This window comes from Pantherophis guttatus, chromosome 3 (genome assembly GCF_059756535.1).
Source record: "Pantherophis guttatus breed Tessera chromosome 3, ASM5975653v1, whole genome shotgun sequence".
NCBI classification, from domain to species: Eukaryota; Metazoa; Chordata; class Lepidosauria; order Squamata; family Colubridae; genus Pantherophis; species Pantherophis guttatus.
Window position 1 is genome coordinate 40,742,916 of NC_142065.1, and position 22,706 is coordinate 40,765,621.

Genomic DNA, 22,706 nt, shown 5'->3' on the forward strand with positions numbered 1-22,706 from the left:
TTCAAGGAAAAACCCAAGAAAGTCCAGTTGCCTTTTGGAAAAATACTTTTGGGACAACCATGACCTGGATGATTCAGAATCTCCATAGAAACTATCAGAAGTTGTTAACCTAGAAAAAACTGTAACCAGTTACAGGAAGTTTTACTTCCACTTTCATGAATAAATATGACTAGGTTGAGAAAACAGTATGGAATAATAATAACAAAATAAGATAGATGCCCATAACTACAGCTACACACACACACACCCTGACACCCTGTATATATTAATGTGTGTGGGGGGTATACATACAGTTCACACACACACACACACACATACACACACACACATACACACACACACACACACACACATATATATATATACACTGTATGTATATTACAAACACACATTAATACATGCATTGAACTACTCCTTTATTTTAAAAAATGCTTCTTTTCAAAAAGGAGTTTCAATTTCCATTTCTCTCGTAATGTATCTACACCACTGGGCAGTAGCAATAAGACACATTTTCCAAATGCCTCATCAATAAGGAACGCTGTTGAAGCCCATGAACCAAAACAGTAAAGACAATGAAAAATTCTCCCCCCACCCTCGACCTTTCCCTGTTTGGGTGCCTCATCCATCTGCTGAAGGTCAGTCAATACAGCCAGATGTTCTCAGATCCTCCAGGCATTTGAAATGTGAGCCTCTGTCCTTGAGCAAGTCAGAGAAATGCTTATCACATGAATGAATAATGCGGGCATTATCATCTGCATATAGAGTAGCCAATTCACAGCTCTCATGGGGACATCCAGGCTGCAAAAATACAGGTTACAAGGCAACACACTACTTGTTATTCTTCAACTCATATGGGTCCTGCCAAATTATATCAATGACATTACAGCCACTGGCCCCAGTTCCACTCTCCCTTCTTCCACGTATTTGAAAATATGAAAATCTCTCCATAAACCTAGTTCTCCATTTTAAATGAATGCTATCTCTCATTGCCTCGCATGGGAATAATAGTCAGAAATTCAGAATAGCTTAGCCTAAACATAAAGCAGGAAAGAGCTATAGTACAATTAAACACATGGCAACACGATGAACAGAATCTTGAAGAGTATTCAGAAGCTACAACTGGTACAGTGGCATGGACAGTTCTGGAGGCCCTTCGGGTGGCACATCTGTCACTATTGTTATGTGAGCTGCCTGTTTGATTCTGGATCCAATTCAAGGTGTTGATCCTTTAAGACCTTTTATGACATGGCTTCAGGATATATGCGGAGACACCGTACCCTAATGGAATAACTCAACCCACTTGTTCCAGTGGAAAGGGCCTACTTCACATAGTGTTGGCCAAATTTCAGCTGGTGGGGTCAAAGAGAAAAGCCTTTTTTGCCGTGGCCCCTACCCTCTGGAATATTCTCCCATCAGAGGTAATCTGCCCCCACACTCCTGACTTTCTAGAAGAGCCTAAAAAGTTGCCTCTGCCACTTGGTCTGTGGCACTAACAGGGGCCTGCTACATTGAGGTAGTTGTTAGATAGAGAAGATTCTCACCCCCAAGATGCCCATCATCTTGGCTCTTAACTTTTAATCTGTTATTCTAATTTTAATTGTTTATAGGACTTTTTAACTTTTTAATATATTGTAAGCCTCCCAGAGTCACTGTATTAGTGAGATGGGCAGCATAGAAATTTAATAAATGAATAAATAAATATTCTGAAGAGAGTCCAGTTCTATTCAATAATGTAAGGGGCAAGGATTACATCGCAGCCTAATTGCAGTTGTTCAGTCTGCCTCTCACTTACAATTGTCTATGCTTAACAGTGTTCAATACATTTATAGTCAGGTATTTTTGGCTTTTGTTCCTTAAGATACTGACTGAGCAAGATACAGCTGAAAATCTGTAGATTAGCCTCCAGTCAAAACGATTTTCCCCTAGCTCCCCTTCTCTAGCCTTCAAGAGCATTCATCTGTGTCTTGTGGCATCTCCATCTGCCCCAAACTGTTTTGGGTCATTGGCTGTATTTGAATGTTCTGTCATGAATTCAGTGACTGGGCTCACACATCAAGCTACTGCATAAGATACAATGGGTCACTGAACAAGCTGCAATAGATACAGTCAAGCATCATATTAAGCTATAAGTAATGGTCTAAGTAACTACCATTACATATTCAGAAGATCATGTATGTCTTTACTTCTGTAGATATGTATAGCCTAACTTCCCTGCTCTGTAGGCATCTGGGTTTCTAGAATGAAATCACTATTCAACTTTGGAGTCTCACCTACAGTATTTTTCATATACAAAACAGAGGCTTTCTACAATGCTTTTTTATATCTTTTGTTATCTCACGCTTTAAACATATAATGCAATTGTTTATGTTTTGCTTAACTACCCAGAATAATTAAGAGTCGGGCAACACATAAATTTTATCACCATCATCACCATCATCATCACATCATCAACATCTGTGATCAACCATAAAATATCTGCCTGTCCCAGGTCCCTGAGAAGGACTCAACAGGTAGATGAAAATGCCAAATCAAATCTAAAATCTGTCTGATTGTATGACAATCATAATAATCTAACTACAAAGTGATGTAGCTCACAACACAACACACTTAAATGTGGTTGGGAAAAAAATGTGGATAATTGATGTGGCAATACTAGAAAACAGTAAAATAGAACAGCGGTCACCAAGTGGTGGTCCATGGACCACTGGTGGTCCGTGAGAAAATTTTGGTGGTCCGCAGAAAAATTATTTGCATTTTTCATATTGCACTAAATCAGGGGTCCTCAAACTACGGCTCCTGGGCCAAATACGTGCAATGAATATTTGTGTTGCTGCAGAATCTCCCCCTTTGGGGTCTTTTTGTGCGAGTTGGAGGAGGGCAGAAATTCTGACCTGGAGTCTGCTTCAGCCTCCTAGTCCGGGGCTTTAGGCGAAGGCTAGAAGGAAGTGCCACTCGGGGCGAAGAGCTGGAGGGCCTTATTCCAGTGGGACAACATCATGGCCTGGAACTGGCTAACCATCTCAGCCTGCTGAGCCTGCAGGAGCCGGTATCTGGCCTTGCACTCCTGCAGGTCTTCCCTCTGCTTGGAAAGCCTATGCTTGTAGTCCTCAGTGAGGTGATTCTGCTAAGCCTCCTTCTTGGTCAGATCCAATTTGAACTGAGCCAGCTATTTTGCCAACTCTTTCTTATGGTGGCTGCTTCCTGTTGGGGCCCTAAGGAGCCCGGTGAGGAGTAGCTGGGAGGGGAGGGCAAGTACAGGCGAGTGACATCGAGTTGGCCATGCCCACCCAGTCGCATGACCACCTAGCCACGCCCACGCAGTCGGTCATTAGGCAGATCATATTAGTAGTCCGTGGGATTTAAAATTATGAATTTAGTGGTCCCTGAAGTCTGAAAGATTGGTGACCCCTGAAATAGAAGACAAAGAATTACAGAAGATAATAAAAGTATTTGAAAACTGTAGCTGAAAGTTTTTGGCATAAACCAGTCTTGGTGGTCCCAGAGATTATCAGCACACTGGGCTCTGTGCTAAAAAAATCTTGAATGGCACTTAGAGAATCTGTATTGGAAAAATTTCCGTTTGTCAATTTAAAAAGGCCACACTGTTTGATCTGCACATATTCTTCACTGATGTGAAGAATCAAAACAGCTACACCAAAACAGCTGTGATTTCATATTATTATGCAGGTAATAATAATAATCTAACCATCATTATAACTTGGTTAGAAAGAAAAAAATCCATTTAGTAGTACATGTGAATGCTTTTATCTATACATGCATTAATCTATACATGCATTATATATGTGACTAGACCACTTACTTAAGCTGAGTGCTCTATGCTGATTTTAGCTTTTATTTGAGACTTGGCAGTGATATAGTTGATTGATCAGTTATGGATAAGTGTCGTTAATGGACAGTTATTTCCTGATAGGCAGAAGATATGCAACAGCTGTATATTTTTTGTTAAGATTGTTTTCTATATCTTTGGTTTCTCCAAACTCTATCCTCAAATCCAGCATTTGATAACTGTATCTATCCAATGAATACCAAGATGCTGGTATTCAAGTAAAAAAATGCTCTCCTGGAAAATATATCCATATGGTAAAGGTCCATATTTTAGTCTGATTACCCACTTTCATTTTGGCAACTTTGTACGGTTACAGCAACATTCATTTACCAGGTTAGAGGACCTAACTTGCTAAGTCTATCTATCAATAAACACATTAAACCCAAAACCTATGGTCTCAAACTCTTTCTCTGAGGTCTGGTTCAAATATTATGTTAAATCAAAAATGTGCTTTATGTACCGTATTTTTAGGACTATAAGACGTACCTCTTTCCCTCCTAAAAGGGGGTGAAAATTTAGGTGCATCTTATACACCAAATGTAGCCCACCCACTAGCCCCCACCCTTTGGCCTCTGCCTCCCAGCAGTTACCTCCTTGCAGCAAGTAGCAAGAAGAAACAGCTCCTTTCAGCTTCAGCACAGCCTAATTACCACAAGTTGATTGGATCGGACTCCCGACTCTCAGCTGTTTTGCCCTCAGCTCTTTTGCATGGGCCTCTGCTGCTTGCTGCAAGGAGGTAAATTTCTGGAGCAGATTTTTTTTTCCCTTGTGCTAATCAAGCTATGCTGAAAACGAAAATGAAAGTAAAGCAGGCTGTTTGCTGTTTGCTGCAATGAGACAAAATTGCTGGGAGGCAGAGGCAGATTTCTTTTTCTTGTTTCCTCACAAAAAAAGGTAGTGTGTCTTATAGCCAGTACGTCTTATATTCTGAAAAATACGGTGGTTCTGGTTTGCTATATTGTATCAATCCAGTCTGCAAGGCGATCAAACCGGTCAGTCTTAGAGGAGATCAACCCTGACCACTCTTTAGAAGGCCAGATCCTAATGATGAAACTACTTTGGCCACCTAATGAGAAGGAAGGACTCACTGGAGAAGAGCCTAATGCTGGGAAAGATTGAGGGCAAAAGAAGAAGGGGACAACAGAGAAGGAGGTGGCTAGATGGAGTCACTGGAGCAGTCTGCACGAACTTAAATGGACTCCAGAGGATGGTAGAAGACAGGAAAGCCTGGAGGAACGTTGTCCACGGGGTCACGATGGGTCGGACACAACTTCGCAACTAACAGCAGCAACAACAAATCAATCCAGTCATTGTACTTTATTAAACATGGCTTATGGTTTGTTTACTATGTTGTATAAATCCAATAAACCAAAATGAAAGAAACCATGGGTTAGTAAAATATGTATATCTTGCCAAAAGGAAAAAGGGATTAGTCTGTCTAGCCTTGGATCTCTCAATATTAAAAATGCAACCTTGGTTTCTGTCCTTCATTCCCCACAAAGAAAATATGAAAATATCTCCATATACCTAGTTCTCCATGTGAACAAAAGGCAAACATTCCTTTTCCTTGTACATGCTGTACAACTCAACAACTGAAGCCAAAATACCAGGAAGTATGCTGGGAGCCATTCACATGACCTTTGTCTGCAACTCTTTTAAACAGTCATGCCTTCTCCAATAGTCATGAAACTTCCCTCCACAACTGCCATGCAATTCTGGAAAAGGATGTATTTGATTTAAGTAGTATCACACAGGTAATATGTTTGCAATCTAGAACAGTCCAAAGCACCTTTTCCCTTTCAAATTCGAAGCATTTCTTAACTTAATGTTGATGAGCTCCTCTGGGTTCCTTCTAGAGGAACTAGGGATGAAATCCAGCAGGTTCTGACAGGTTCTGGAGAACTGGTAGCAGAAATTTTGAGTAGTTCGGAGAACCGGCAAATACCACCTCTGACTGGCCCCCGAGTGGGGTGGGAGTGGAGATTTTGCAGTATCCTTCCCTGGAGTGGGGTGGAAATGGGGATTTTGCAGTATCTTTCCCCTGCCACGCCCACCAAGCCATGCTCATCAAGCCACACCACGTCCACCAAGCCACACCCACAGAACCGGTAGTAAAAAAAATTGAATTCCACCACTGAGAGGAATTTTATGTATTTCTTATATTTTCTGTATCTCTTCCCCACAGTAAAAACACAATCAGATAAAACATAATAGATCCCCTTCCTTGGAGTATAATGACAGCAAGAGCACTATTGAAATGTAGTCAACAATTAAGGTCAGCAAGTCATGGAGTCATGCCTGCAAACAAAACAAATGCAGTTCATGACAGTGCCAGTTAAGGGACCAAAGAGGTTCTGGTGGAATGCTAAAGAAGAAAGTTTCAGTGAACTTTCTACCACAATTACCGTACAGAGTATAAAACGCTCCGGACTATAAGACGCACCTACCTTTTTTGGTGAGGAAAACAAGAAAAAGAAATCTGCCTCTGCCTCCCAGCAATTTTGCCTCATTGCAGCAAACAGCAAATAGCCTGCTTTACTTTCATTTTTGTTTGCAGCATAGCTTGATTAGAACAAGAAAAAAAAATCTGCTCCCAGCAATTTACCTCCTTGCAGCAAGCAGCAGAGGCTCGTGCAAAACGGCTGAGAGCAAAACAGCTGAGAGTCGGGAGTCCGTCCAAACAACTTGTGGTAATTAAGTTGTGCTGAAACTGAAAGGAGCTGTTTCTTCTTGCGGCTTGCTGCAAGGAGATAAACTGCTGGGAGGCAGAGGCCAAAGGGTGGGGGCCAGTTGGTGGGCGGGGCTACATTCGGTGTATAAGACGCACCTAAATTTTCACCCCCTTTTGGGGGGGGGGAAAGTGTGTCTTATATTCTGAAAAATACAATATTATTTCCCTAACTCCTTGTGATTCACTTCTACTAAATCTACCAGTGAATCTACTTGTGATTCACTTCTACTAAATTCCTGCAGCAAGGAATTACAACTTTATAACTTTTTTTCTGTGATTTCAGTTTTTCCCCCTAACAATCTAGCAAGAGCACTGCTAGCACTACTGTCAGATTGCATTATCAAAATAAAAGAAGCTACATTCTAAGGGATCAGGGTAACAAATGTTAACCATTACAAAGCAATGAACTAATTTAAGCCAGTGTGCACAGACACAACTGCAGGAATTCACTCAACTCCTATTCCGTATTGTCATTAAACAATAAACATTAAACAATTTGGTTTGATTTTTCACAACATTCTTTCTTTATTCAAGAGTCATGGCAGTGAACTGCATGAACCAGATTTGCTGCAGGAATTTAGTAGAAGTAAATTGAAGAAATTAAGGAAATAATAATTCGTCGAAACGTGGGTTATTTTTAAAAAAAATCATGGTCTAAAATAAAGTGGCTTTTTATTTTATTTCCACTCCTGCCTCCATCCCAGAAGCACTTCTAAAAAATAAACCTCTACTTTAAACAACTCTACTTAGTGGGCAAAACGCTAATGAAGACCTTTCCATCATCCTAAATTTTATAACATCATTCATGCCTTGGCTATCTCTCTAGATTAAAACAATAAACAGTATTTTGGTCTGTCCTTCAAAACTACTCAGAAGCTACAGCTGGTACAGTATGCAGGAAATCAAGACTTTAAGAGTGCTTCTCAATTTGCCCAAGTACAACCACTACTGCAAGAACCTCACTGGTTGTCAATTAATTTCTGGGCATAATTCAAGCTGTTGTTGTCTCTTTTAATTCTTAAATCCAACAGCATTTCAGCTTCTTCATTTCCTATTACTTCGTCTACTTTGTGATCACACAATTCTTGCTTGCTGGAAAATGGTGTTTCTTGCAGATATTCCAATGCACCATTTTTGTCATGAAATTGTTTCTAATCAGTATGTGGAGCAGCTAACTAAATAGTCAGCTTCTTTGCAAAGACATCATTTACTGTTGGTTGCAATCTTCTCAATACTGGTTTTATATGCATTTGTAGTTAATGTTTAGTCTTGTGCAGCAAGAATTTGGCTCCTTTGTCTCTTTCTTCAACTTTCCTTCTTTTAGACAATGCTAGATCTTGTTGTTATCTACTTTGCCTGCTAGTTTTTTATGTACTGGCTATATAATACTTTTACTAGCTATGTCTCTTTTCTATTCTTTATTTGGGCTTTCTTATAGGCCAGTTTGATCTCTTTGGTATTTCATGGTATACTAGTATCTTCCTCTCTGTCCTTCAGATGACTTTTTTTTTCTTCTTTAACTGCCTGATGTTCTTGAAATATTCTAAACCGGGTGTCGGCAACCCGCAGCTCTGGAGCCGCATGCGACTCTTTGGGCCTCTGCTGTGGCTCCCTGTCGGCTGAACCCACCACTGGCTGGCCCAGCCTCTCACCTCTCCTCCCAGTCACTCCTCGCCTGAGAAGATAAGGGCGATGGCGGAGAATGAAGAAGTGGCCCAGGGCTGATTCTCCGGTACCTCATCTCTTGCTGGAGCTTCTTCTGGCCCTTGGTGCTGGGCATGCCTCAGTCACTTGGGGAGACACACAACCCCGAGATACTGGCCAACCCGGCCATGACCGACGCTGGCCTCACTAACACAGGGGCTGGCAGGGTGGGAATGGGATCCAGGAGGATGGGACAACAAAAAGGGGGATGGGCCCACAGCACCCAGCCATGGCTTTAAGAAGCTCAGGACAGCAGGAAAAGGGGGCTGGCCCCACCGAACCTTGGACACCCACCCCAGGGGTCAAGTGCGGAGAAAGCTGGAGTGCCTTGCCAAAGATGCTCATCAGCCAGTCAACCCACCTGCTGCACATGCCTTCGCTGCACTTTGGCCAAGCCCGGGTGCTTGCTTGAGAAGGATCTCCCTGCTCATGCGTGCCCACCCGGCCCTCCCACAGCCAGCCAGGGGGTCATGAGAGGAGAAGGGAGGAGGAGAAGGAGGGTGGCCAGAGCCTTAGTAAGGAGCAAAGCGGCCCTGTACTTGCCTTCGGGCCACATTTGTGCTCAAGGCAGCCTTTGCCTCTTGCCGCTTTGGGCTGGAGCTCGCGTGCTCCAGTCGGCCAAAGAGCTGTGAGGGTGGACACGGAGCTTTGGGCTTGGAGCTGTAAGCAGCGTCCTGTTGCTAGGGACAAGTGGGACAGGGTTGCATTGTTCCTCTGCGTCATAATGGGCTCCAGGAGGAGAGGACCCCATCTCCTCCATTGTGAAGCGCACTAAAGTTCACTGTGCTGCACAAGGCACTGCGAGAGTGCCTCATGGCTTGCCAGATGCCTCATATCAGAATCAGAGAGAGGGGGGAGAGGGGGGGAGATAGAGGGAGGGGGAAAGGGAGAGAGAGGCATAAGAGACACACAGAGTGGTACAGAGAGAGCAGGGAGAGGGGGAGATAGAGAGGGATAGAGGAGAGACATAGAGAGATACAGAGAGAGGGGGAGAGGGGGGAGAGACAAACAGAGAGATACAGAGAGGCGTGAGAAAAAGAGAGAGAAAGACATAGAGACGGAGAGTTACAGAGAGGCGTGAGGAAGAGAGAGAGATATATAAAGAGGGAAAGATACAGAGAGGGGGTGAGGAAGAGAGAGAGACACACACACAAACACAGAGGGAGAGATACAGAGAGGGGGAGAGAGAGGGAGAGAGAGGGAGAGGCATAGAGAGATACAGAGAGGGGGAGAGAGGGGGAGAGGGAGAGGGAGAGGGGAAGAAAGAGGGGGGAGAGAGAGAGACATAGAGAGAGAGAGAGAGAGATACAGAGAGAGGGGGAGAAACCAGAGAACTTAAACCAGGGTGGATAAAAATCAATGATTTTTTTAAAAAAAAAATTAAAAAAATCAGATTTTTTTGATTTAAATTGGATTTTTTTGATTTAAATCGGATTTTTTTGATTTAAATCAGATTTTTTTAAATAAAATGCTTTTTGAGGAAAATATATTACCATCCAAAGGTTATTCCATCATGAAATAAAGATTAGGTTTTTTAATTATGTAGAATAAGGCTGTATATGTTTAATTTTTTTGGTAAATAAATTCCATTAATCCATTCACAATGTCATGCCCTTCCAGAGGTTTTTGTAAGATTATTGGGCAGTTTCTCTGCCTACAAGATATTATCACAGATGCTTGGTTTACTTTTGCAGTTCTCAAAACTGAATTTGACTCAGCAGAGATCACGTGCCTCTTCTTCACAGTAAAAATGTTATAACATGAACAGAGTTGAGAAAAAGACCTTAATCCTATTGTTCTACAAACCTATGAATACAGAATCAACCCCTTCAGTGCTAAGTTTCAAGAAGTTCAGTGAATAGAATAGAAACAATATTTTTCTGATTGTTTGGAGTGGAATAGATCTGCACAAGAAGAAAGTGAAACTAAGTGTGAGGAGGAAGGGGCAAGCAGACAAGCAGTACAAAATGAAAGTCAAACTTTCTGAGCACAATACTGCACAGCCACAGACAGACAAGTCTTTGGATTTTTTTGTGTGTATGACCTGAGGTTTATCACATTCTTTCCTTGGAGGAAAAAACCTATAATGGCAGCAGGCCAAAAAAGAGACCCACTTTGGCAATATTTTAATGAAGTTCCTTTACCTATCAGTAAGGCAGGCATGCGTGCAAACTGCAAACACTGCAACAAAGAAATGCAAGGCCTGGTGGCCCGAATGAGGCAACATCATGACAAGTGCTGTGATGAAGATGACCAAAGAAACCCATTTGAACAGGCAGGATCTTCAGGTTGGTAAACATTTTTATTGAATCATATTTCTAAAGACTGCCTTGAACCGTCATGTTTGAGCAAAATTATATTTCTTATTATTACTGCATGTTACTGTCATTTGGTACAGTTATGAAGAAAAGCAAATATTCCTTTTGGGGCAGTGCTGTGTACAATAAGCAGAAATTGTATAAACAATAAAATAACAGCATTGACTTTTTTGTTTAGGGGAATTCATGGATTCTGGAAACTATCCACCTTCAAGATCACCATCCTCCTGTTCTACAGTTTCAGAGTTATCCATCCAGGAGAGTGCTTCATTAGCATCATCATCATCAGACACCCACACCACATATCACTATCACCTAAAAGAAAGAAAAAACCCTTCCCTCCTGGAACCACCATAGATAAGTTTATGATAAAAACTAGCAGATTAGAAAAAGAGTTAATTGATGAAAAAATTGCCCAATTTGTTTATGCAACGAACTCTTCTTTCCGTCTAACTGAGAACCCACATTTCATTAATATGGTTCAGTCACTGAGACCAGGATACAGTCCACCCAGCAGAGCAGATGTTGCAGGGAAACTGCTGGATAAAGTGTATGACAGAGAAATGGAGCAATGTGCAACAGCTCTGGAGGGTAGAATTGTTAACCTAAGTATTGATGGGTGGAGTAATGTCCACAATGATCCTATTGTATGTGCTTGTATAACAACAGAAGAAGGGAAAGTCTTCCTTGCACAAACAATTGATACGTCAGGAAATGCACACACAGCAGAATACTTACAAGAAGTGGCAGTAAAAACTATAGCATGTGAACAAAAATTCAAATGTCTAGTACGCAGTTTGGTCACAGACAATGCTGCAAATGTATCCAAGATGAGAAATAATTTAGAAGAGCAGGAAGGGAATACAAAGCTAATAACATATGGTTGCAGTGCTCATTTGCTGCACTTCTTAGCCAAAGACTTAAGTGTTCCAGAAATAAAGACTAATGTTGTTGAAATTGCTAAATACTTCCGTAACAATCATTTTGCTGCAGCAGCTCTGAAAAGAATGGGTGGAACCAAGCTAACGCTCCCACAAGATGTTAGATGGAACTCTGTGGTGATGTTATTACCATAGGGCATCCTGGTTGCTTCAATTTTCATTATTTTCCCCTGTTGATGGTAAAGGTGGCACATTTGTCCCACCCAAACCCCATTTCAGTACCATTGATACTACCATTCAGCTGGTGCTTATATTTAATATTATAGCATTGGCATCTTTTAATACTTGTGCTAGCTGGTTTTGGGGGGTGTAACAAATTTCAATGCTGACAATCTTATTCTGTTGTTTTGTGGTGTTCAATACAATCAGTTATTATTTGTTTCAATTCTTCTTTTGTCTAGTTGGAGGGCTCTGTTCTTTCTGAGGAGAAAGAAGAGGACAGGAACCCTGGTTTGGGAATGAAAACAGTTCAATAGCAATGCTGGCTTCCTCTGCTATCAATTCCCCCTGATTTGCCTCTACTGCCTGAACTATTTCTAGCAAAACTATTTCTTCATTACTGAGTCTGTCATCTGCACTTCTATAACTATCTGGTTTGGCTCTGCAACCCAACAAGACAGACACAGACTTCAGAGGATAATTAGAACTGCAGGAAAAACAATTGCTACCAACCTGCCTTCCATTGAGGACCTGTATACTGCACGAGTCAAAAAGAGGGCTGTGAAAATATTTACAGACCCCTCGCATCCTGGACATAAACTGTTTCAACTCCTACCCTCAAAACGACACTATAGAGCACTGCACACCAGAACAATTAGACACAAGAACAGTTTTTCCAAACGCCATTACCCTGCTAAACAAATAATTCCCTCAACACTGTCAAACTATTTACTAAGTCTGCACTACTATTAATCTTCTCATCGTTCCCACCACCCATCTCCTTCCACTTATGACTGTATGACTGTAACTTTGTTGCTTGCATCCTTACGATTTATATTGATATTGTTTCCTGATTGCTTATTTGTACCCTATGACTACCCTTATGATTCTTGATGAACGTATCTTTTTTTTTATGTACACTGAGAGCGGATGCACCAAGACAAATTCCTTGTGTGTCCAATAACATTTGGCCAATAAAAATTTCTATTCTATTCTACTCAAAGTTTCAGTTTCTCTGCTCTAGGTAGACCTTTGCAGTTCTTTCAATTCTCTGTGAATACTTCATTTCATATTATAAATCAACTATGATCTGCTAGTCTCTGTTCTGTTATTTCTGATTCTGGATGTTCTTTCCAAAACTGGTGCATTCTTTTTAGATATTCTCTTCTCTTGGCTTTGTAATAGCAAATAATTACTTTTTCATTAATATAATTATTGGTAATCCAGTTTGTGTTAGAATGTTTTTGTTTTCATTCTATTTTGATCCTATTTATAGGCTGTGTTTGGAGTATTTGGTAACTGAACAGCATATAAACTGCAATAAATAAAATTAACTTCTGATGCAGCTCAAAAACATGATGACAAAACCCTATTAACAAGAGAGAGTGAAATCAGCCTAGCCTGGACCAAGCAAATTCGGCAGCCATAGAATACTGAATGTTAGAGGGCAAAATCAAGTTAATGGTGAAGAAATGGAATAGAACATCAAGGAGGAGGTTATGCCTGAATGATTGGCTGAGACTCCTAAACAAAAACATCTTACCTGCTTACCATAATTATGTATAAATGATGATTATAATATTGATTTAGCAATAAAATGTTAGAATGGTTTGGATGAAGATGAAGATAGAAGAAACTTATAGAAGATGGAGAAGAAGCCTCGAAGATAACACCGAGATGTCACAGGGAAGGGAGGATTGATGTATTAAATGTTTGTTTGTCTTAAAAAATAAAAAAAATTACTAAAAAAAACATCTTACCTGCTAAAAGTTCATACTGTGAGACAGGTGATGCTCAATGCGGAATCAAGAAACAGCCTTTTCATATAAATTAATGACATACCATGTGATAAAAACGCAAGGAAATTCCACTGTGAGTGCCTGCACATATCTGGATTCTTTTAGAGGTCCTATCGTTAATCTGTGCCTCATATGTACTCACTCATTCAGGTAACATGAATTGGTCACTTTCACTTAGAGCGTTTTCACAATCTGATCCATTACATAACTGACTATGAAACTGAATCCTCTGGAAATTCTGAAATAAACTAGTAAGTAAATGGCTTTATATATTACCTAACCTATTTGATAGATTTGGCTTCAGTATGTTGTATAAGCAAGCCACTGTAGCTTGTAAACTAAGATAAATTGTATATGTTCTCTCCTTGAATTCAGTTTCAGGAAAGTCTTAAAAAGAAATGAGATTCTCCATGATTTTGGCCCTGAATATTGAATATTTTGCATGATTTAATTTGCAGATGAATGTAATCCAGATATTTTTCTTCCAGGTCAACATTAATGTTTGCAATAGAAATTACTGAACTTATCTTCAGTTTCATAGTTTACACAGTCCAAGTTCTCTCCCCAATATTTCTGGGTTTCTAAAGCAGCAATAAAGGACATTTGGCAGAAATGGATTTAAGATGAACAACTGAAATAGCATTTACATAAATGGATTAGGAGCATATAACTGTGAAGAAGAGATTTAACACTACTCCATACACGGCATGAGATCAGCATTAATTTATTATACTTAGAACAATCTCCCTAATGGAACTTTAAAAATTAATGACTTCCTGTGATTTTTAAGAAATGCCCTTCCTAGCAAATGCAGTAAATTTGTTTTTATCATTGTTTGGTCAAAAGCAAAGAATCTAATTATCTGTCAAGCCTTCAATGAGTGATGCCATAGTTTCCTATATTTGTATTTCCATCGAATACTGTAGTTTTCAACCATTGGTTTCAACCAACTGATGAAAAAAAGATATGAATAATGAAAGTAAATACAATAGTAATATCACTTAGACTTAGACACTGCTTCACAGTGCTTTACCGCTCTCTCTGAGCGGTTACCAAGTCAGCATATTGCCCCCAACAACCTGAATCTTCATTTACTGACTTCTGACTGAAGGATGGAAGGCGGAGTCAACCTTGAGCCAGTGAGACTCAAACTGCCGAACTGAGAGCAGCCAGCAGTCAGCAGAAGTAGCCTGCAGTACTGCATTCTAACCACTGCGCCACCACGGCTCATACTGCATCCTTCTGTATAACAGCTGGATTTATGAAGCACATATACATTTCCTTGTAAGTTTGTCTTCTATGCAAAGACAGTAACTTCAATAAGTTGCAAAACAAGTGTAATCAGATGTATGATTACAAGTTGAGAATGAGTGCTAAAAACAAAGCTTTTATCTCAAATGTTCTATCTTATTTAAGTCTACCTTAAAAAGCTTAAAAAGTGTTTCTTCTTTACAACCAAATGGTCCAGAACAGTTTAATTTAAAAGAAATGTAGATCCTGGCTCTCTTCAAGAGAGAGAGGGAGAGAATTCAGTTGATGGAAGAGTGCTAGTTTAAATGAGAAAAGGTGGTATAAACATAGTATAAAATTCTTCCAAACAGTCAGAATAAGTCAGAAAACCTGTGATTTAATTTCAGTCACAACAATCCTGCTCATTTCTCAAAATGTATAAAATGAAAGGTTGCAGTGTGGAAGTATTAATTTGTAGTTGTTAATTATAGTTAAAAGACATATTTTTCTAGTAAAAGGCCTAAATAAAAATATTTACCTAAAAATGAATATACAATTAAGAAGTAACCAAAAAAACCCCAAACACAACTGCAATTAAATCCAGTCAGGAAAACTCTGCCATTAAGATAATAAGCCTGATGATCTTCTAAAATCTTTACAGACTAAAAAAACCTCTGAAAACTGTAAAATGTTTTTTGTTTATTTTATTATTTATTTTAACCAAAGTATAATGAAATCCAATTTTAGCATGTTTTCCCTAGTAATTAAGCTACTGGGTGGTAGACAAGCTTTATTTGGAGCATACCTCAGTTAATTTTCCTTTTCTTCCCTCTCAAAAATCCAGTTTTAGTTAATAATAAATCTGTTTGAAAAGTTAAAAAAAGATATGAAACTGATATTTCTGAACTTACCTAAAACAAATTACCAGAGAAAATGGCAACTGATAAACAATACCTAACATAATTGGTTGAGGAATAATAATAACCATTCATAAATGTCAATGCAGTGAATGAAATCAAATAAATTCTTCCTTTTAAATGCAAAACCTTCGTGACATATAAGAATTCCCTGAAGTTCAAATTTAGATATTTGCCAAGAAGGTTGGGTTTTTTAGGATTATTTAACCCTATACATAGGACATAGCCATGTAAGAAAAGACAAAATGGGAAAGTATAACTGTCTATTAGGAATATTAGAATTGTTCTTTGTCCAGCATTTTCTTTTCCATGATGGACAACCAAATGGAAATGGAAAGCGATAAGTAAGACATGCATGACAGAATAGGATAAATCTTGCTTTGTTTCCCATCAGCCAGTACTCAGAGCCATATTGCTTCCAATACTGTAGGTAATATACAACCTCTAAGACTGCATATTAATAACTTTTCTCCTTCAGGAATTTGTGAACTAGTTGTGTACTAGTTCAAATGGTATACAGGAATTACCTTGGGAGAGCAGAGTGAGGGAGGGATGCTGTTCAGTGAATGATCAGATAAGAAAAGACATAGTCCAAGAGAAAGAAACTCAGAAAGGAACTTCTCTAACTTCTTGGATTGAAAAAGAGATGTGGGGGATTTGTGCTATCAAACTAGCAAGATTCTATCAATGCAGCTTTATAATAAAGTAGAATGAGGTCATCTGGTCCTGTGCCCTGTATGGTCCACCTGGGAAGGCTGACATCGGTTGATAGGAAACCCTTTTTAAAGTCAACCTATATCCATCACTTTTTCATGTAATAACAAATTACACAATTTAACTATGACCTACTTCCTTGCATTTGTTCTGAAACACACTATTCAGCTTCACTGGACCATTCTAGTTACTATACTAGGAGAGATGGGAAAAATATGTCTTATCCATGTTCTTAATATGAATATTACCTGCACCTTTTAAAAAAAATTTTAACTGTTAAAACCATGTTAAACATCCTAATTTTGCCACACAGAAGTTTACTTAAAACAATTTTATATATCTTATTCTGGACAACACAAATATTGCATTGCTGTACATAAGGAAGATCATTATATTCTACTTAACATGCAGTTTTCTACACTTATCATCTATCATAGGATGTTGATATTATTCAGTGGCAGCAAGTAGACATGGCTGCCCTGTATCTCAAAGTCCTCTACTTGCATAAACTCAGTGGAATTCCCACATTTTCTCTGCATAAGAAAAGGTAAAGATGTCCTTGAGTCAAACTTTATTCCTGGTGATTACATGGACACAAGCATGAATTTATCTTGACAACTATGCAGAAGTGGTTTTCCACTGCCTTATTCCATGATGTGTTTTTCACTTTTTAATCCAGCAAAACTTCTTGGTATTCCTTGGCATTCTTTCAATTGCTAACCAGAGCCCAGATAAGTCCAGCTAGGTTCTGCCATCTACTGAAACTTGTATCAGAATCACTCAATTGCTAAGAAGATGCAGGAGACATCTTTGTCAACATTTAGCTTTCTTAACAGAAAGCAGCAAAAAAGAGCACTTTCGATTAATCTGGTAAAACTTTCTGGATTATTTAATTCATGATACAAAATTGCCAGACTTTAATTTTTACTTTTTTTAACAAAAATATTTAAATATTACATCATATAATAACGGTTACATAAATTTTATGCTTAGTTTAAAAATAAAATAGACTCTTCCAATCCCAAATTAGGCCACTGAATCAAAAAATGCTTAAAAGGAAAACCAAAAGTAGCTCTGTAGGTTAAAAAGAGCAACAGGCTCAATTATGGTGCTGAAAAGAAATTCCCGAATTTAATGTGAATTCAGGAGTGCTTTATTTTTTAACCCTAAGAAAACAGCTTAACCCTAAACAACTATTCTTTATTGGAATCCAGTTGTTAAATCACAGAGTCTGAAGGAGGGAGGGAGGGAGGGAGGGAGGGAAGGAAGGAAGGAAGGAAGGAAGGAAAGAAGCTCATCCCCTGTATTAAGGAACTTATTTGTGTGGGGAAAATAGAGGTAGTGGAAAGAAAGATGCAAGTCCTTCAGCATTAGTATTATAAGAACCCATTTCTCAATTTCAGATTTCCACTGTATAATACAAAAATCATTCGGCTTCCTATTATTCACATTGCCTCCTAAAAATATTAATCATTAGATTTAGAGAAATGATCAAGCAATTAGTGATGATAATAAGAGATGCCTCTTGGAAATATAAAGTAAAAGTGAATGATGATAGTAAGAAACTGTCATCATTTCCTTTTACTTTATATTTCCAAGGGGTACCTTTGTTATACAACAAGGAGCTTAAGGGTTTTATATCATAGTGGCCAACACTGAAGTATTTCCTTTGAAACCTGGCCATGAACTTGCATTCATCTGATTTAATAATGCATCCATTTTTTGGCAAAAGCTTATACAAATTAAAGCAGATTCCTGAGATTCAGATTTTCTCTAACAAAAAGTGCTGAACATTCCTTGATGTTCTCCATTTGCTAAAAAGAAAAAAAGTTGGTAATAAAGTCCAGCATATTGCATGCTATTTACCCTGTAAATTGGAATGATTTATGCAAAATTTCAAATCACAATAAAAAATCCTTTGTACCTTGCCCATTATCCTTTCAGCACAAGACTCCAATATTATTCTGTGCTTACCTTACCAATCTACTACCTTTGTTAATTCTGAATAATACCAATTTCAGACAAGCTCTAATATGTCTTATATGAGTCAATTTGCTAGCTCAGGGATTCTCTCAGACATTGACCCAATTAGATAAAGAGTGAGAAACGGCCCTTGCCGTTTCAAGAATAGAATAAAATTCTGCAAGGTAATAATTGTATTGCCAGCATTCTCATGGAGACGCTGGTCAGCAGAAGAGCTCATCTGCCAACTGTCATTTTTGGGGGGATTTTACTGCAAGAGCATCTATTTCCTCACAGATAGAAGGACTACTGTAGTAAAAAAAGAAATGAAAAAAATGCTTTCATCAAACGATCCAATGCAATTATGTCCTGTAGTGAATCTTCCACTAAAAGCTACAGAGTGTGACAAAGAATCTTGTCACTTTTTAGTCTAACACATGTAAACAATCATGATATTAGAATGCAGATTTGGACTTGATTCTCTTTTATGTATCAGTCAATGTCTTCATGAGTATAGTTGCATCCTGTGGAAAGTTTAAAATTGTTTCCAAAGGGTCTCTCACAGAAACTGTTAATGGTCCATGATGATGTTGGATTGACTCTTTCCAGAACAATAAATTACAGAACAATATAAAAATGAAATATGAGGTATAATTTACAAAAGTCACATGGTTTACTTCAGACCCAATGACTTATCCAACAAGAAACTAGGTCTCCACATCTTAACTAGCAGAAGTATACTAGGCTATGCCTTTACCCTGAGAAGAAACGGCTATCTATACAAACGGCAGGCCTCCTCAAGGGGAACGCTTCATGCCATGATGCTGCAGCCACCATTCCAAAAACAATTGTCTGCTTCCTTAAAGCTGTGACCATAGTATCTGCTACAGTGCCTGTGATTCCACTATAACAAGATTCCACTGCAAGAGCAACATGGCTAATTCAAAGCATATATAAACACTCATTATGTCAAGAGTCCGAGGGATGAATATTTCTTCCGTTGGTCCCCAACACGCAGTATTGTATTTTCAAGGGATATCCATCCTTAATCCATTTGATGGCATCACTCAGCTATCGAAGCGAAGATACAACGCTTGTCTTTATTATAATACTTCAGTACAGCGCAGGCTGGATGATATCCTAAGGCCATTTCTCCACTAACAACCTTAAAGCCTCTTCACAGCATCCTCCAGCCATCCCTAGAGTGGTATAAAGCCTGTTCTTCATTGCTATCATGCTACAACAATGGTTGGATGACTCTAGAAGGTACTGAAAGTCACAACTATAGAAATGAATGAAGTAGTATCAGGTCTGGAGCTCGCATCCATCAAGCTGGAAAGGGTTTTGTGTCCCTCCTACTCCACCCCTTAGAAAGAATCCCTGCAAGTATTCCAAGGCTGACAGTCAGCCACACCTCACAGCCTTGCTGCCAGATTTCAAGGGAGCTGCCAGCCACCCTGTCTCGGCACTTGAGACAGGAATGTTCTGCTGTGCTTTTCCTAAGGAGCCAAGAGACCCAAAAGGCTGCAAAGAGCATCCTGCTCCTCCACCCCCCCTTTTTTTTTAATTTACCTGTATCTCTGCCCTCTGATTCTTCGCCTCCTTCCCTTTATCTCCAGGGAGAAAATCAGAGCTGAGGCAAAAGACCACCCTAAGCCTATCGCTATGTGGATGATTTGGGGAGGGGGGGGTTGTCAGGTGAGATTTACTTTGACGGGAGAGTTTGTTTTGACTTTGCACCTCCGCCATTTTTATCGAGCTCCCCCCTCCAAAAAAAAAGGAAAAAAAGAAAACCAGGACCCCAACGAACACCCGTTGTCGCAGCCAAAATGGAGTTTGCCTGTCATCCCTCGCAGACCTGACCGCTGCCCTGCCCTGCCCTGCCCTGCCCTGCCGAACGCGGCACCCGAACTCTAACGGAAGCGCCAGGATAAAGGGAGGCTCGCTGTCCCCCCCTTTAGTAAACGGAGAAAACTCTCGGCTTCTTAAAACGGACGCCGGTGCTGAATCCCGAGGCGGGCAAGTAGTTCGCTCTGCCTTCCGGCGACCCCGCTTCAAGTCCCAAAGCGAGAAAGTAACCCGGTCGGCTCCGCCAGGCTTTCTGAAAGCCGGATCACGAAGTCCCTTCCTGGAGAGGGCAGGCTGGGCAAAGCGGCTTCGATTCCCAAGCCCAGGGGAGCGGCTGAAGGTCTGCGAGGAGACCCCCACGCTCGCCGGGGGACCAAGGGCAAACTTTACTAGCTCCGATTCGGCGCCTCTGCCTCTCGCAGCGCTTCCGTGCTCTCCCCCCCCCACCCCCGACTCTTAACCCAGTTGGCGTCCCAGCCCCTTACCTTTGGCGCGCCTTCACAGCCGCTCCGCCGGCGCGTCCTTGCGGCGGGGTACGCCGCTCCCCATTTTCATCTCCCCAGCGCGCTGCGTGCCGGGCGGTCGGTCCGTCCGGATTCGTCCGCCGTGGCTGAGACTCAGCAGCGCAGGCACGTGCCCGGGCCCTTTCGGCTCTGGCGCCAGGAAACGGCTGGCATCGCCTCGCTTCGTCCCTCTGGCGGGGCTGCCCGGCTCTGCCACTCGGCACACGCGCGCAGCTTTTGGAGGAGGCGCCGCGCGGCGCGGCAGCAGGCTGCCCGTGCGCTACTCGCCGCCAAGCTGAGCTTCAGGCTCCTCAGGAGGCTGCCGGGGAAAGGAGAAGACAGCTCAAGGAAGGGCTGCAGCGACCCCCAGAGCCCGAGGAAAGGATTGCGTCTCATTATTGTTTTTTGGGGGGGGGGTTGCCCCTGGTTCGCGTTACTTATTGTCGACCTTTTTTTTTTTATCTTGCTGTCGAGAGATCAAAACGCAACTTAGAACGCGATCTTCCTCCGGGAACTTCTGCCAACCGGCTGCTTCTCTTATCTGAAACTAGAGGTATTTCCGTGGAATTCTTTATCTATCTTTGTCGGCAGAGAGTATTCGTGGGCTTTCCGTTTGCAAAAGGTACGCGGCGGACAGAAATTCAACGGAAGAACGCGTGCAGAGATCCCCTTATTGAATTTATCTGCGCTCCGCGATTCAAGCCCGTAAGAGATTTGTAAGGAGAGGCATGGAATATCATTTCCTCCCATTAATACAACTGATTTCTTCCTTAACTCATCCGTAATGTATGGCACAGCGAGTCGGAAAATCACGTTTGATTTCCCAAGGTATCTTAATGCCAATGTTTAGTGTTAAACGTATTACCGGCATTAATACCAGAATTATATGCCCATTCTTATCAATAAGTGGGAGAAAGATTGGATTTTAAAGGAGTAGAATTGAAGGAAAATTTCAATTTCCTTTATCTTTACCCTTCCTCCCTTCCCCTAAGCCAAAAGCTACCTTCCCCCATGTTCAATTTTCCTACAAATGTTATGCCACAGTGGCTTAAGACCAAAAACCCAAGTAAATTATGCCCGCAGTAGAATATGGGCATAACCAATGCCATATTTGTATATGAGTTTTGTTCACACAAACTTCTAAGCCAAGATTTTTTAAATGCATCGTTTGCTGAGCAAGCTACAATGAGCTGCATTGCAGGCATTACTAGAGCTAAATGAAGCATAAAGAGATGTGTCTTGGAAAGTACACTGCCGTGAGCAGAACATCCTTATCAAAGTATTGAGGCCATTCGAACAACCAGAAGGCTTGGCTGTTTCACAGACTTTGACATGTTTGCCGTTTATGCTTTTCCATGGCACGTAAGATTTCCAATAGGACTGATAGTAGTTATGCCTACATGTGGAAACCTTCTGGGAAGGCCCTTGAAAAAACATATTAGACCTTTTGGAGAATGTAAACTTAAGGAGGACCACTTTGCAAAAGGCAGGCACCCTTTCCCATGCTTTGCACAGTCCTACTCTAAAACTTAATGAGTTCAGATCCATGCTAAATCAGAACTATATTAATGAATAAGTTCATTCAGAGACGTATCTGTACAACTATGCCCTTCAAACATCCCATTCATAAATACAACTCTTCAAAAATCCACACATTCATGACACAAGGTCATTTTACTTTTGCCTTTTCTCTCATATTTTTTTCTCATCTTTCTTTTTTTAGATTGTTTCTGTATTCTTGGAGATTATCACCAAAGCACTTACAAGCATAGACAGAGTCAGCCCTCTCAGATCCATTTTGGACCTTGGGAAACTCCAGGAAGTCCAGGTTCAATCCAAAACAGATTGGCCTGTCTGATCATGTCAGGGTTTTTTTCTGCGGGCAAGATTAATGGTTTACCTGATTATAGAGTATATTTAGGAGACATGGGTGAACAGAGGGGTGTCTAAAGAGTTTGACTCTAAAGAGTTTGGCTATGTCTTGAGAATTATTGCAGAATGGCTAGGATTCAAAGAGCAGTATATAGCAACAT

At 40.5% G+C, this 22,706-nt stretch overlaps 1 protein-coding gene across 1 annotated transcript in view; it reads right to left on the minus strand.

Moving 5' to 3' along the window:
• Positions 1-21,013, minus strand: part of TAFA3 (TAFA chemokine like family member 3) — a 106,384-nt gene extending 85,371 nt beyond the window's left edge. Inside the window, exon 1 of the mRNA XM_034414291.3 lies at positions 20,656-21,013. The gene's annotated coding sequence lies outside the window, so the exon portion shown is untranslated. The remainder of the gene's footprint in view (positions 1-20,655) is intronic.
• Positions 21,014-22,706: the final 1,693 nt, after the last annotated feature.